General features: G+C 37.1%; 1 long non-coding RNA gene across 1 annotated transcript in view; it reads right to left on the reverse strand.

The window, feature by feature from the left end:
* LOC123335010 overlaps positions 1-14,448 on the reverse strand; it is a 208,036-nt gene that overhangs the window by 178,111 nt on the left and 15,477 nt on the right. The window contains exon 2 of the long non-coding RNA XR_006553223.2: positions 13,788-13,826. This is a non-coding gene — a long non-coding RNA (uncharacterized LOC123335010). The remainder of the gene's footprint in view (positions 1-13,787; positions 13,827-14,448) is intronic.

Genomic DNA, 14,448 nt, shown 5'->3' on the forward strand with positions numbered 1-14,448 from the left:
CTATCAACCTCAAGCAGACTCTAGTGGGACTACCAGAACTCAGGGATTCTACAATGTCAAAGTGTAATAATATTAGATGTTAATATGAAAACATTTGTATTTTATTGAAACATGTTAAAAAATCTTCTTTATATGTAATTTGGTTTACCAAATATTTAGTGAAATAATTTTCTCCTGAAAAATCAATTTGCCACTAAATTTTGTCTGTTAAGGGCTTCCTTTGTGGCTCAGCTGGTAAAAAAAAAAAAAATCTGCCTGCAATGCGGAAGACCAGGGTTCGATCCCTGGATTGGGAAGATTCCCTGGAGAAAGGAAAGGCTACCCACTCCAGTCTTCTGGCCTGGAGAAGTCCAAGGACTGTATAGTCCTTGGGGTCGCAAAGAGTTGGACGGGATTGAGGGACTTTTAGTTTCACTTTCACTTTGCCTGTTACACACTGCAAAATTATTAATTAATAAGAATTTTAACTTATGCAGGTTGCTTCTTTTGAGAAATTTCCAATATTGTTTATAAATATGTGAAAATTTTCTAACAGTTAAAATAGAATAATAATTTTATCTGAGCTACACTAATGTTATAGTGGGAAGAATGAAGATCTTTATGAAGGCTAAGGGAATATTTCTTAGAGGTAGAATTTGAACCTGCCTGCCGATGCAGGAGATGCAAGAGAGGTGAGTTTGATCCCTGGGTTGGGAATATCCCCTGGAGAAGGAAATGGCAACCCACTCCAGTAGTCTTGCCTGGGGAATTTCATGGATGGAGGAGCCTGGTGGGCTACCGTCCATGGGGTCACAAAGAGTTGGACATGACTAAAGCAACTGAGCACAAAGATTGGTAAACAGCATTTTGGAAGGTGAATGGAATGAGAGCAAATAAAGATTGATTACAAGTATGAAGGTTTCTGTACCTTATCATCACTCATTGGAAGAGACACATAACTGAGGTGGGTGATACAGAAAAGTAAAATTCAGACAGATATTTTAAAAACAGTTTTTTACAGGCAATAAATTCATACAAATAAAACATGTGTCAATCATATACTGAATGTGTGGAAATTTCTTCAGAAACTCTAAAATGTAATCTAGTTACTAGTTTTAACTATCATCATTCCTCTTCTATAATTTGGAAACCAAAATAACAATGTAAGACTTTAAAGAGAACATAATCAAAAAAGTTTATACTGGAGATAAGATCCACCATCACAGGAAGAGATACCAAGGTAGGCAAAAAAGAAGCAGATGGAGTAGGAGGAATATTATGATGCAGGAATTGCAGGAAAATAAGGGGGAAACATATCTTCTCTGCCTGTTTTTTGCTTGCATGAGAATGCACACATATGGTTTTACCTGCACTGTTATTTTTGTTTCACAGTTCTTAATAGACACACTAACCTATAATTATCAAAGAATGAATAGAGTAGTTTTTCAGATAGCAGGACACTGGAAACCCATTTACACTTAACAGGAGGTGATTAGTTGGTAGAATGTGTTAGAAAAGCTGCAAATCCCATACAACAAGTATCAATCCATTGATTCAAGCAATGTTTTTCCTCACTGTCTGAAAATAAAGTCACTATATTAAACTCTGCTTAAGGTTTTTAAATTGTTCCAAGCGTGTTATCATGTGTGTTTCTGTAATACCACATACCATGGATTGGAGGAGACACAAAAATATTAATACATTGTTGTTGTTCAGTCACTAAGTTATGTCCAACTCTTTGCAACCCCATGGACAAGGTCCTCTGTACTCTACTGTCTCCTGGAGTTTGCTCAAATTCAGGTCCATTGAGTTTGTGATGCAATCTAACCATTTCATTGTCTGCTGCCCTCTTCTCCTTTTGCCCTCAATCTTGGCCAGCATCCAGGTGTTTTCCAATGACTTGGCTCTTCCCATCAGGTGCCCAGAGTATTGGAGCTTCAGCTTCAGCAACAGTCCTTCCAATGAATATTCAGGATTGATTTCCTTTAGGATTGATTGGTTTGATCTTCTTGCAGGCCAAGGGACTCTCAAGAGTCTTCTCCAGCACCACAATTCGAAAGCATCAATTCTTAGGTGCTAAGCCTTCTTTATGGTCCAATTCTAATACGTGCACATGACTACTAGGAAAACCATAGCTTTGACTATACAGACTTTTGTCAGCAAAATGATGTCTCAGCTTTCCTTCCAAGGAGCAAATATCTTTTACTTTCATGAATGAAGTCATTGTCCACAGTGATTTCAAAGCCTAAGAAAATAAAATTTCTCACTGCATCCACTTTTCCCCTTCTATTTGCCATGAAGTGATGGGATGGAATGCTATGGTCTTAGCTTTTTGAATGTTGAGTTTCAAGCCAACATTTTCACTCTCCTCTTTCACCCTCATCAAGAGGCTCTTTAGTTCCTCTTCACCTTCTGCCATAAGCGTGATTGTATGCACATATCTGAAGTTATTATTTTTTCCAGAAATCTTGAATCCAGCTGGTGACTGATCCAGACCAGCATTTTTCATGATGTACTACTCTGCATATAACTTAAATAAGCAGGGTGGCATGCATTGGAGAAGGAAATGGCAACCCACTCCAGTGTTATTGCCTGGAGAATCCCAGGGACGGGGGAGCCTGGTGGGCTGCTGTCTATGTGGTCGCACAGAGTTGGACACGACTGAAGCAATATAGCAGCAGCAGCAGCAGCAATATACAGCTTTGATGTACTCCTTTCCGAATTTGGATCCAGTCAGTTGTTTCATGTACAGTTTTAACTGTTGCTTCTTGACCTGCATACAGGTTTCTCAGGAAACAAGTCAAAAATATGTGGTCAAAAATAATTGAATGAACTTGAAAAAGAAACGCAAAAAAAAGTGAAATGGCTGTCTGAGGAGGCCTTACAAATAGCTGTGAAAAGAAGATAAGTGAAAAGCAAAGGAGAAAAGGAAGGATATTCCCATTTGAATGCAGAGTTCCAGGGAATAGCAAGGAGAGATAAGAAAGCCTTCATCAGTGATCAGTGCAAAGAAATAGAGGGAAACAACAGATTGGGACAGACTAGAGATCTCTTCAAGAAAATTAGAGATACCAAGGGAACATTTCATGCAAAGATGGGCTAGATAATGGACAGAAATGGTATGGACCTAACAGAAGCAGAAGATATTAAGAAGAGGTGGCAAGAATACACAGAAGAACTGTACAAAAAAGAGCTTCATGAATCACATAATCACCATGGGGTGTGATCACTCACCTAGAGCCAGACATCCTGGAATGTGAAATCAAGTGGGCCTTAGGAAGTATCACTATGAACAAAGCTAGTGGAGGTGATGGAATTCCAGTTGAGCTATTTCATATCCTCAAAGATGATGCTGTTAAAGTGTTGAACTCAAAATGCCAGCAAATTTGGAAAACTCAGCAGTGGCCACAGGACTGGAAAAGGTCAGTTTTTATTCCAATCCCAAAGAAAGGCAATAACAAAGAATGCTCAAACTACCGCACAATTGCACTCATCTCACACGCTAGTAAAGTAACGCTCAAAATTCTCCAAGCCAGACTTCAGCAATATGTGAACTGTGAACTTCCAGATGTTCAAGTCTGTTTTAGAAAAGGCAGAGGAACCAGAGATCCAATTGCCAACATCTGCTGGATCATGGAAAAAGCAAGAGAGTTCCAGAAAAACATCTATTTCTGCTTTATTGACTATGCCAAAACCTTTGACTGTGAGAATCACAATAAACTGTGGAAAATTCTGAAAGAGATGGGAATACCAGACCACCTGATCTGCCTCTTGAGAAACCTATATGCAGGTCAGGAAGCAACAGTTAGAACTGGACATGGAACAACAGACTGGTTCCAAATAGGAAAAGGAGTACATCAAGGCTGTATATTGTCACCCTGCTTATTTAACTTATATGCAGAATACATCATGAGAAATGCTGGGCTGGAAGAAGCACAAGCTGGAATCAAGATTGCCGGGAGAAATCTCAATAACTTCAGATATGCAGATGATACTACCCTTATGGCAGAAAGTGAAGAGGAATTAAAAATTCTCCTGATGAAAGTGAAAGATGAGAGTGAAAAAGTTGGCTTAAAGCTCAACATTCAGAAAACAAAGATCATGGCATCTGGTCCCATCACTTCATGGGAAATAGATGGGGAAACAGTGGAAACAGTGTCAGACTTTATTTTGGGGGGCTCCCAAATCACTGCAGATGGTGACTGCAGCCATGAAATTAAAAGATGCTTACTCCTTGGAAGGAAAGTTATGTCCAACCTAGACAGCATATTAAAAAGCAGAGATAATGCTTTGCCAACAAAGGTCCGTCTAGTCAAGGCTATGGTTTTGCAGTGGTCATGTATGGATGTGAGAGTTGGACTATAAAGAAAGCTGAGCACCAAAGAATTGATGCTTTTGAACTGTGGTGTTGGAGAAGACTCTTGAGAGTCCCTTGGACTGCAAGGAGATCCAACCAGTCCATCCTAAAGGAGATCAGTCCTGGGTTTTCATTGGAAGGACTGATGCTAAAGCTGAAACTCCAATACTTTGGCCACCTCATGTGAAGAGTTGACTCATTGGAAAAGACTTTGATGCTGGGAGGGATTGGGGGCAGGAGGAAAAGAGGACAACAGAGGATGAGATGGCTGGATGGCATCACCGACTCAATGGACATGAGTTTGAGTGAACTCCAGGAGTTGGTGACGGATAGGGAGGCCTGGCGTGCTATGGTTCATGGGGTCACAAGGGGTCGGACATGACTGAGCAACTGAACTGAACTAAAGTCTTTTGTAAATACTATCAAACAGCAGTCTCAATATTAAATAAAATGGGTTTTGGATTCAAAACTACATTAAAGGGTTTCTTTTTAGTTAATATGTGGCAAACACTGCATAGACACAAACACATAAAAATAGATTTTCTCACTACTTAGTGAAAAAAAATAAGTAGGAAACAATTTAAAAAACTAGTAATACAAGTGGTAAAACATTCTGAAAAGAGGAGAAATTGACTATTTTGAAGGTGAAAAAAAGGCAAGTGATAATTGAATTAAATCCTAAACAAGAGTTGTCATCATTTTTTTCTTTCTTTTTGTGTTTGTTTTTACTTGATGAAAAGGAAGAGTACATAATAGGCAAAGGGAGACAGTGCAAATATGTAGCAAGGTAAATCCACTTCATGTTTTAGTAACACCAAGCTATTCTATGAGGTTAGAGTTTAGACACCGAAAATTGTGGTGATTGATAAGGCTCTTCTACTTGAAACAGGCACTGCAGAGAAACTGAACCTATAAGACACATACATATATATATGAAATTTACTGTAAGAATTGGCATATGCAGTTATGGAGACCTGGAACCAACACAGCCTGCTCTTTACAAATTGGAGAACCGGGAAAGCCAGTGGTACAATTTAGTCCAAGTCTATACTCTAGTGAACTGGTAGCTCTGATGTTGAGGGCAGGAAAGGCTAGGCATTCCAGGTCAAGAAGAGAAAGAGTGAACCTGCCTTTACTTCACCTTTTTGTTCCATCTTGATCCTCAACATATTGGATGAAGCCCACCCACATGGATGAGGATGGATTTTTTTCTCAGTCTACCAGATCAAACATTAACCTCTTTCAGAAACACTTTCACAGGAACCAGAAATAATGTTCCATCAGCTATCCAGACATCCCTTTGTCCAGTGAAGTTACAAATAATGTGTAAAATTAACCATCATCACCACCACTAGACCCCAAACTTCTCATGACAGCTTCTTGTCATTCAGGTTTGGATTTATTTATTATAGCCCCACTGTGATCTCCCCTGACACTCTAAAGCAAAATCAAAACTTCTCCCCAATCTTACCATAATCACCTTATTTTATTTTCACTCTATTTTTTTCACCCTATGATTCACCAAAAAAAACTCATGACTTCCTCATAATCTTTCATTATTTACATATTATTTATTTATTATATGTATATTTCCACTAAGAATATAAGTTTATAAAGAACAGGGTTGATATCTTTGTACTTACTGGAATATTCTGAGGGGCTAACCTAGAGATGTAAGTTATATGTACATACATGAAAGCAACACAAAATTTCAATCATCATTTAGGAGACTGATTATTTTAAAAATAACTAAGCAAATAGTACTATTATCAAAAGCTGAAATAATGAAAGAAATAATAATTCCCCAAAGATCACAGTCTCATTCCATAGTATTAATTTCCTATGAAGACATGATATTTACTCCAAATAAAAAGATACATTGTTTTCTATGAAAACAAATTATTTACTCCAGAAAGTAATACTAATGCATCTCTTTTCAGAATTAATCAAAAGGAAAATGTTTGAGGAAAATAAAAACTGTTACAGTGAAAGCAAAAAATATTTGATGCTAAAAACATAAATCCAAATTCTCTTTTCAAGTTTCAAGGAAACTGGATACTTACACATTTCCTAATAGATCAAAGAACTTTTATCCTACTACACCCAAACCCAGTAACTTTAAAAAATCACATAATTATCAATATTACACTAACAAAAAACAACTCCATTAGCATCTACCTTTATAAGTCTATAATTTTCTTTCAGTACTCATTCTGGAAAGAGATTTGTCCCCCAAAATGTAATGGTTTTAAACATGTCTGCAAACTCTTTGATATTCCTTTCATCAAAAAGTAGAGTCTATGTTCTCTCCCTTCCTTGACTCTGGGTGGGCTTGTAATTTGCTTACAACTAACAGAATAGGACAGGCTTCCCTTGAGGTTCAGATGGTAAAGAATCTGTCTATAATACGGGAGACCTGGGTTTGATCCTTGGGTTGGGAAGATCCCCTGGAGAAGAGAAAGGCTACCCACTCCAGTATTCTGGCCTAGAAAATTCCATGATCTTTGTAGTCCATGGGGTTGCAAAGAGTTGGACATGACTGAGAGACTTTCACTTTCACAACAGAACGGGACAGAAGAGACACCATTGGTTTCTGAGACTAGGTCATAAAAGTCAACTAATGTAATGCAGCTTCTGATTTACTCATTGGAACACTCACTTGGGGAACTCGACATGGCCTCATAAGAATTTAACCATTTTGAGGAAGCCATGCTTTGAGGAATCTGAAGACACACAAAGACATCACATGTAGAAACACCATTCCAGAATTCAAGTTAAGGTCCAAGCCGACAGCTAAAATGAACCACCAGATTTGTGAATGAAGATACCGCCACATGATACTGGATATGCTCACCTTCATACGTTGTCTATCTAGCTAAAGTCTCAGACATCACTAAACAGAGAAATTCTAGTTCTGCTGTGACCTTCACAAATTTTTAAACCAAAGAACCAGTGATCACAACAGAACTGGTTTTAAGTCACTGAATATTGGAGTGACTGTTATTCAATTGGGACATACTTTGTTTCACTGCACCTGACTTTGTTGTGCTTCATGGATATTGTGCTTTTTACATATTGAAGGTCTGTGGAAGCCCTACACTATCGGATCACGGTTAGCATTTTTTGTTTAGCAATAAAGTACATTTTAACTAAGGTATGCACTTTTTTAGACATAATGCTATTGCACACTGGATGGCATCACCCTCAGTGGACGTGAGTTTGGGTAAATCTGGGAGTTGGTGATGGACAGGGAGGCCTGTCGTGCTGCGGTTCATGGGGTCGCAAGGAATTGGACACGACCGACTGAATGAACTGAACTGAATCCCCCTCTCTCCTATGGCAAGGCTCTAATTCTTTCAAATACCTCAGGCTCTCATTCTTTCAAATACCTCAAATAATAAGAAAACTATTTGATCTGGATCCATTTATGAAAAATAAAGTAAATAATTTGTTATTTGAAATACACCTTTATTTCTTCCCATTAACTTTAATTTCAAATGCTTGCATGCTACTTTAATTCAATATGCAGATTTAATCATAGTTTACCAATACTAGCAGCTTCCCTTGTGTCTCAGCTGGTAAAGAATCCACCTGCAATGCTGGAAACCTGGGTTCGATCCCTGGGTTGGGAAGCTTCCCTGGAGAAGGGAAATGCTACCCACTACAGTATTCTGGCCTGGAGAATTCCATGGACTGTATAGTCTATGAGGTTGCAAAGAGTTGGACACTACTGAGTGACTCATTTATTTTTTTACAAATACTAGAGAAAGAAATGTAATAAATGAATGACTCTTCTGTCTAAATTGTCAGCTATACAGAGAATTCTTTTATGAACCTTCTCCCATTGATCCCACCCTGCGTCCCATGACTCACTTCATCATTTAATCCTGATTAATTTTTCATGATTCAGATGACTATTTTAAAATATGCTATTGACTTAAATCAGTTAACTTGCTCATTGTTTATCTCTGACATTATAATACAGGCTCTGTGAACACAAGCACATTTATTCCCTCAAGTACCAATGCTGTTCAGTGCCTGGAAGAGTACATAGCACATCAGAGGTGCCCAATAAATATTTGTTCATATAGTTAATAAATATCCTGATAGCAGTTTAAAAACATAAACACTCTTTAATACAATTTACACTAAGAAAATCAGTTGAAATATTGTTCAGAAAACTTCACCTGTGAGTCACGGACTTCTTAGGCTCTGTTGAAGAAACAATACGATTTTTAAGTTCATATGGTATAATTCCTTTAAAAGCAAGAAATTCAGAGATGGAAACCTTTACATCTGTGATCCTAGGATAAGATAGAAGCTTATCCTTTTCCCCAAATATCACCTATAGTCTATCTAATGCAATGCTATTAATCCAACAAACAACCATGTTTCTTTCTTGCTATTGAAAAAGCCTCTCAAATTTAATTAAAGTCAATAAAGAAATTAAAAGCTTAATGAGAGCAAGAATCCTCTGAGTGTGTTCATGCTGTTATCAGCCTGTGATGCTGTAAAAGACAGGATTATGATTTTATTGCCAGACAACCAAAAGAAGAGAAAGAATAACAAGGAGAGTTGTGAAAAATCTCCTGGTGAGAGACATCTCAGAGTGAAAAACTGTTATGCTTAATCAAGTCAATGGAGAAATTAAATACAGAAGAGATGGCTTCTGAACATAACCACCTATTGTTTTAAACAAAGATGGAAAAATAATTTGAGATTACCCTAAGTAAAATTAAATACAATGTGAAATTGTGCAGGAAATTCTGGGATAGGAACCACCATCCCTTCCCAAGCAATCTTTAAGTGATTAGAGTTGGTCTGGACCAGAATATATATATATATATATATATATATTTTACTATTTCACTTTCAAAATGACTATTATATGAACTGAAAATTCACTGTAAAATTTGTAATTTTTTGCATTCAAATTAAGACCAGCCCTAATGAGGTGTCAAAATTTCTGCAACCTCGATTGTGAGATGTGTGATGACAAAACTGAAGTTTCCTTACCTCCCCACGGTCTCTGGAAACAGTATACAGGGTCCCCCAGATCCCACAAATTATCACCACGTCTACCTGCTTTGAGATACCACCTCTGCACCCTTTGTTCGTGTTTATTATGGATCACCATAAAAAGCTTTGGGCTTCACTTCTTATTTCCCACATTTTCGCTCCATAGGCTCTGCAAATCTCCTATTTAGTACCTCTTGCTGAGCTTTCCACACATCCTAAACTTGCCAACTTAGGTTCTGTGGAATTCACAGTGCATCACCTTCAAAATTCCCAGTATCCTCAAGCTCAACTACAAATGTTCCTTTCATGTTACTCAAAGAACCTCTGGATCTTCTCTGAGGATAGTGCTTTCCCAATGGCTTATTGGTCTTTCTCCTTCTTTCCTTATACCCTGGGACCTAGAGCTGGGCTGAGGGTCCTCTTTAAGTATTATCTCTAGTTCCAGATTGTTCCCTCTTCCTTCTCTCTAAAATGCTCTAGCTTTGAACCAGGTCATCAGATATTATCACATACCACCCCTTCTTTTAATCAGTCCCTGTCCCTCTTGGCCTCATTTATTAAAGATTTTAAAACTGAAATGCTTACATTATCCTCAAACTTTCCTTGCTTTTTAATTCACAAGTCTATTTCAGCACCTCAGGTTTTCTGTTGTTGATTGCCCTGTCATTTTCTAGTATATGCCATGGCTTCTCTGCCATGAAAATTGTTCTCATTGTTCATTTAGTAAGTGATACTCAGGACTCTGGCCCCAGAAAGTCAGCACTCTAGAAAATTAATTTCTGTAACTGAGAGCTAAATCTTCAGATCTTTCAGACAATGTCTCCTGGCTCTTTTCCATCTTAAGCTCTTTGCATTTGCCACTTGCTGTACCTGGAATGCTCTACTTCATGTTTTTGCATTGCTAGCTTCAGTTCAGCATTCATGTCTTTGCTCAGGAAATTGCACTTCAGGGAAGTTTTCTCTTACCACTCTAGCCAGCATAGCCATAATCACACTCTCTAGCCATCACCCTGTTTTACTTTTTTCACAGTAAAATATTTGAAAATTCCTCATTTGCTCATTTAATGTATTTTCATGCTCACTGATTACCTCCCCTGACTAGGATGTAAGCTCGAGAATGTGATTCACGGATCTTGTTCACTTTGATTTCCCATCACTAGATCAGTCTTCACAAAGAAAGTGATCAAGAAGCATTTTTGAATATGAATAAATCAGTATTTTTGTCTTTCTTGATTTTAATGGGTGAAATAATAGTGATCAGTATGACAATTTCTGCATTTTGTCTGAATTTCAAAATTTGGTAGAGAAACATCTACCATAATCTCTTATAGCTAATATACTAGGGTGTATTTCCAGGTTATCTTGCTGCTGCTGCTGCTGCTAAGTTGCTTCAGTCGTGTCTGACTCTGTGCCACCCCATAGACGGCAGCCCACCAGGTTCCCCTGTCCCTGGGATTCTCCAGGCAAGAACACTGGAGTGGGTTGCCATTTCCTTCTCCAATGCATGACAGTGGAAAGTGAAAGGGAAATCATTGTTGTGTCCGACTCTTAGCAACCCCATGGACTGCAGCCTACCAGGCTCCTCCGTCCATGGGATTTTCCAGGCAAGAGTACTGGAGTGGGGTGCCATTGCCTTCTCTGCCAGGTTATCTTAGTAGGATATAAATGAGATAGGTACAAGTTTACTAATTCTAACTTAAATGGTAAAGAATCTGCCTGTAATGAGGGAGACCTGGTTTTGATCTCCTGGATTGGAAAGATTCCCAGGAGAACATGTCAACCCACTCCAGTATTCTTACATGGAGAAGTCCATGGACAGAAGAGCCTGGCGGGCTACAGTCCATGGAGTTGCAAAGAGTTGGACATGACTGAGCAAGTAACACTTTCACAGGAGAAGTACTCAGCAAACATAATCTTAGTTTTAATCTCCTAATCTCAGTCTTTAGAGGTACAAATTTTCTATGATAGAGCAGTATTTTACTGTTTGTAGTTATATATACATACAAACATACATCCATGTACGTGTACATAAATATTTATCAACACATACATATAAACATATGCATGCACACAAATCTTGCTTGTTTTCTTATGATTCAAGGTTAGATGAGTAGAAGCAAGCTGTCAGGCCAGAAAATATACCTCATGAGAGAAATACAGTTTTTCAATAAATGCCATAAAACACACCCTGACACTTTGGTGTGTCATGTCCCAGCAAATTAGAAGGGCATTCTTAGTTCTTAAGGTAAATACTAAAGGTCTAATCTTTTATAAAATGGTATAAAGCTGGCACTCACTTCAGTATAAATGGGTGCCAAAATAAACTAAAGATTGATGACTAGCATATAAACATTCCAAGGGAGAGAACATGATGTGTAAACCTCATGTTTCTTAGATAAACAAGACAAGATTAATCTCAGAGCTGCACCAGACTTAATAACAATAATAGTAGTAAGGATGCTAACATACATCAAAAACAATCAATTATTCAATTTCCTTTTAACTTATTCTAAATCTCTTCTCTTAATTTATCTAATTCTTATACTATGAGGGTCCCAGGTAAAGGATAATTTTTAAAATCATGCTTTGTTCTTTTAGACCTAATATAAAACAACTTATTCCAGAGAAAGGAAATTTACATTCCCATAGAAACATGCATGTAAATATCCACAGCAGCTTTATTCATAATAACCAAAGACTAAAACTAACCTAGATGTCCTTTAAGGGGGAAATGGTTAAGCAAACAATGATACAACCATACCGTGCAATGCCACTGAGCAATAAAAAAGAATCCACAGCTGACACACGTTCTGCTGCTGCTGCTAAGTCGCTTCATTCGTGTCCGACTCTGTGCGACCCCATAGACGGCAGCCCACCAGGCTCTGCCATCCCTGGGATTCTCCAGGCAAGAACACTGGAGTGGGTTGCCATTTCCTTCTCCGTATGAAAGTGAAAAGTGCAAGTGAAGTTGCTCAGTCGTGTCCGACTCGAGTGACCCCATGGACTGCAGCCTACCAGGCTCCTCCATCCATGGGATTTTCTAAGCAAGAGTACTGGAGTGGGGTGCCATTGCCGTCTCTGGCTGACACACATGATTTGTAAGCATATCCAGAGGTTTCTGCTGAGTAACAAAAAGTCAGTACTGTCAGGGTACGTATTGCATAATTCCACTTACATAGATTTCTTGTAATGACAATCTTTTAGAAATGAAGAAGAAAGTAGTGATTCTAGGAGTTACAGGATATTAGAAGGTATGTCTATAAAAGGGCAATAAAAGGGATTCTTGTAGTAATGGAAATGTTTTGTATATTAAATGTTTCACTGTCAATAACTTGATGGTTGCTGTATAGTATAATTTTGCAAGATGCTACATTGGAGGCAACTGGGTAAAGAACACACAGGTTTCTCTGTATTAGTTCTTACAGTTGCATGCAAATCTATAATTATCTCAAAATAAAAAGTTTAATAAAAATAACATGACAACTGCCAAGATCAATATGCTCTATAATTAGAGTATCAAAACCTGGAAATTAACTCTTTTTAGAATATTTATATTTTTCTTTAACTGTGTCCTGTCAGACTAATGTTTTTGACTATGTATTTATAAGACAAATACTCATTCAAAACTTACTATTATGTTTAATATAAATATTTAAGCAATTAGGAGTAGGTCATATTTCAGTTCCAAAATTTTATTCCTTTTGCTAAAGATGTGTCAGACACATATGACTAAACTGATGCCAGCTCATCAGTTATCCTGCATTATATCTGAGATAGTCAAAGATCAGATATCATTTTGAAATGGAAATTTTGTGTTTAAATATTGTTTCTGATTTTGCATAAGCTTTCTGTTTACTTTTGTCTCCTTAGCATTTTAACATTTTGAATTTCAGGATAACTGGTCTGAGAAAGTAAATGTTTAACATTTTCAAACAAAAGTTCAAGTACCTTCTTAATAATAACATAATATAGATTAAATAACTTTCCTGCTCTGAGGCCATTTCCTTAGCTCTATAATGGAACTAAGACCTACCTCCTTAGGTTTACCAAGAAGAAAAGCAGAAATGTTTCATTCAAACAATTTAACTTGGTGCTGATACATGACAGGTGATCATTTTACTGATCATTAAGGCATCCATTCAACAAATATTTTATATAGATCAGACATTTATCAATAAGCAATCATTCTGGCTTGTATAGAAGGTACCTTATAGTGGGAAAGATGAGCAACAAAAGAAAAAATCAAATGAGCAACTGACTATAAAAAAATAAAACAGGCTAATGGGAAAAAAGAGTGCCTGAGGAAGAGAAGCAATCTAATTTTTCTCAGCCCTTTGTATATTGGACATTCCATTTGAACAGACAGATTATGCTATACAATAAACATGCTATGATCATTTTTATAAAATTCTTGTTGATTAAATGTTCTTACCATGAGAAGGTCTTCATAAGATCCCCAAGGATGATTTCCCTGGTGTAGAAAAAATAAATCTTAAAATTAGAAATAATGAGTATTAAACAATATGAGATTTAGGTTTCATTTCAAATTTAGATTTCTTTTCCTTTAACTTGATCAGACTTATTCAAATAAAATGATTGTCACCATTTGAATAGTCAAAACACTTTTATATTTATTGTAACACTATTTACTTTAACCAAGCAAAAAGTACACCAAATCCCAGGGTGAAAATCCTCAGATATTTTCCACTTCTAATTCTACTACAAATTTAACCTGTATTGGCCTCAGTTTCCTTATAACGTCATAAAATTTGCTTCAGTTGAACTATAGCATATCTGAAATTCTAATTATGTTCAAAGCTAAGGCAAAGCAATTTTAACTAATTTAAAGAAAAGTTTTATACATGATGATTCTGAGATGCTAATTACACACACACCTATACACAAAGTATCACGTTGTATTTCATGTATCTCCTATTTAAGCTGGAATTTGAAGTTATTGAATAATTTGCAATGATTTAATTTCAATCAAGAAAAGAACATATTTTTCTTCTACTTTAGTATTCTTAATACTGGAAGCCTGAGAAGAAACAGAAGAGAGAAAACTTTAATTTGTCCCAGAGTGATTTAAATGC

This window comes from Bubalus bubalis, chromosome 9, assembly GCF_019923935.1.
Source record: "Bubalus bubalis isolate 160015118507 breed Murrah chromosome 9, NDDB_SH_1, whole genome shotgun sequence".
Lineage (NCBI taxonomy): Eukaryota > Metazoa > Chordata > Mammalia > Artiodactyla > Bovidae > Bubalus > Bubalus bubalis.